This window comes from Pan troglodytes, chromosome 2 (assembly GCF_028858775.2).
Source record: "Pan troglodytes isolate AG18354 chromosome 2, NHGRI_mPanTro3-v2.0_pri, whole genome shotgun sequence".
Classification (NCBI taxonomy): Eukaryota; Metazoa; Chordata; class Mammalia; order Primates; family Hominidae; genus Pan; species Pan troglodytes.
Genome location: NC_086015.1, coordinates 155692190 through 155694933, shown reverse-complemented (window position 1 = coordinate 155694933; position 2744 = coordinate 155692190). Strand labels below are relative to the sequence as shown.

The 2744-nt window shown below is 36.0% G+C and overlaps 1 long non-coding RNA gene across 1 annotated transcript; it reads left to right on the top strand.

The window, feature by feature from the left end:
• Nucleotides 1-272: 272 nt before the first annotated feature.
• Nucleotides 273-1717, top strand: LOC134809490 (uncharacterized). The gene is made up of 3 exons (XR_010155362.1): nt 273-340; nt 1031-1101; nt 1507-1717. It is a non-coding gene; the product is annotated as an uncharacterized LOC134809490 (long non-coding RNA).
• The last annotated feature ends 1027 nt before the right edge of the window (nt 1718-2744 follow it).

Genomic DNA, 2744 nt, shown 5'->3' with positions numbered 1-2744 from the left:
AACAAAAGCCAGAGGAAATTTTATTCTTATAAAACTGTGTTTACAAAAGGTAGGAAATGATTGGATATTCTCTTTAAGAACATGTATAACAAAGAGAAAAAGCCAGCCTAACCAGGTCAAAGATGCAGGGGAAATAACTCAGTACCAGGGGAGCAGCTGAGTATTTGAAAAGGAAATCCTGTAAGCAGGAGTACTACAGAAGTGGTGAGAACCAAAATTTGCATGTTAAGTTCTGCAGAAATCTCCAACTGGCCAGTAAATTACAAATGTGCAAAGAAGAGCCCTGTGTGTCTGGTAAATATAGACCAAAAAGTCATATAGTCCCGAACAGATTCACCAGGTAAGATTGTGAGTTTGCTGCTTTTTTGTTGTTGTTGTTAACTAGGTGCATTTCCCAACTCATATTTCAATCTAGCAAGGAAAACCTAAAAATTTACTAGTTTGAAATAGTACAGAAAAGAGCCTGAAGCTGGTAGAGCATCTGGAAATTTAAGGGGAACTCTCCAGCAGCAGAGTAACCATGATGTGTGAGCTTAAAAATGTAACAATACATTTTGTCTGAGTCTTCAGCTGATTGCCATGCAGTCACAGTGGAGACCCTCAGTGGACAAGGGTAAGAAAAACAGCAGCTGGATGCTGTGAGCAATAAGCAGTTACCAGCTGCTGCATTCCACAGGAAAGAGTGAGGATACAGTTTGAATCTAAAAAATTAACCAACTATTAAAAAGAAAAATACCCAGAAGAACACAAGAGAATCCAGAGTTGCTACAATATATTATTTGCAATGTTCAGTATTAAAATATTACTAGACATGCAAAGAAAGAAGAAAGTGGGATCTATAATCCAGAAAAATGGCCGTCAGTGGGAACTTAGAACCCTAAACCAACAATAACAAAAAACACTTTTCTTCAGTACACTTGGAACAGTCACCAACATAGATCATATGCTGGGCTGTGAACAAGTCTCAATAAACTCAAAATGACTGAACTATTACATAGTTATTCTCTGACTGAAGTCTGGTTTATCTCAGGGATTCCATCTGTTGATCTGATGATGGTTTTTCACTTGAGAGTTTCTCAGGTTGTCCTGGTTCTTTGTAAGGTGAGTATTTTGGGATTACATCCTGGACATTTTAATAGTATGAGACTCTGAGTTCTATGACAATACGCTGGAGAATGTTGGCTTTTCTGCTATTGTTGTGGCTGTTTCAGCAGGCAATTAACCTAGTTAGGTTCAAACTGGAAGTTCTGTCTTAGCTTCCATGGGGAGCATTCCAAAGTCAAGTGAGTTTTAAAAGCCATTGCTATGCTGCTTTTGGTCTATCCCACATATGAACAGCTCAGGGCTGAGCTGAACTTTTGTCAGTTCACACACAGAATTAAGGCATCCCTATTTTCGATTCTCTCCTTTCTGCAAGTTTTCCCCTATTATCTGACTCCCAGGGCTCTCTTTTCCTAGTTCCCTGTCTTGAAAGATGTTCTTTGTTTTGTTTTTTTGGCGTTTTAGCCACTTTTGCTGCTGCACAGTTATGCACAATTCGGGCTGCCATTAAAGCAAAGAGTAGCTCCTTTCCTGTTCCTCTGGCTGGAAAGACCATTTCTGAAATTCGCTGCCTGAACCAATTGCCCAGAAGCTGGAGCTGCCCTTGGACCAAAGCACAAAGAAAAAAGAGGAGAGAATTAATTGGGAAACTCACCCAATAAAGATTGTTTATCAAGTTTGGTCTTTACCAATTCATTTATTAATTTTCAGAGTAGTTGCTTATTTTGGGTATTTTGTCCAGGGTGTTTGGTTGTAGTCAATGGGAAAGATAGATATAGTGTTCTTATTCTATTTTGTTCACTGCCAGAGTCTGTGGGTAATTTTGTTAGTCATCTCCCCCCTTTACCAAATTTATTATAATGAGCACAAATATTATGTATGTATTTAGGAATAAATATAAAATGATAAAAATAGCCTTTGCTTTACATTTTCTAAAACTGCTTGGCAAAAAACACTTTTATAGAATTTCAGCCCAGCATAACTGAAAGAAATATAGTTTAGTGACTTGTGTATATTTATTATTGTTTTCATATGTATTCTCTTCCTTATTAAAATATATACTTGTTGCCAGGGTGAAAATTTTCAGAATTAAAATGGAGTCACTAATGTTAAGAAATTCCTGACAAATTGAGTCAAGGAAGTCCATGAAGGGAGGGTTCTCCCTTGTATACCTGATAAAGAAAAAGATTCTACAAAGACCTTACACAAAGGCCATTGAAGTATATATATATATATATATATATGTGTGTGTGTGTGTGTATAAGTATATATATGTGTAAGTACATATATAGTAAGTATATATGTGTATATATGTGTATATGTGTATGTATAGATGTGTGTGTGTATATATATATACTTATATATATATACACACACACACATATATATATATATGTACACACACATACTTATATATATACTTCTGCAAGAACATCTGTTCAGCAACTGCCTGTCCAACCTTGGACTGGTGTCACCCTTGTTATTGATCTTTGTAGCCAAGGGTAATTATTTCAAAACAATTATGTACTCCTCTTCATTTTTTCCTTTAGAAAGATTTGTTTTCCTTTACTTCCTTGAATAAGCACAAAGTTTGTTGCAGCATGTATATTCCCATTGCAACACTCTATTTCCAAATAAACATAATATTTATTTTTTATTTATTTAGAGACAGAGTCTCACTCTGTTGCCCAGGCTGGAGTGCA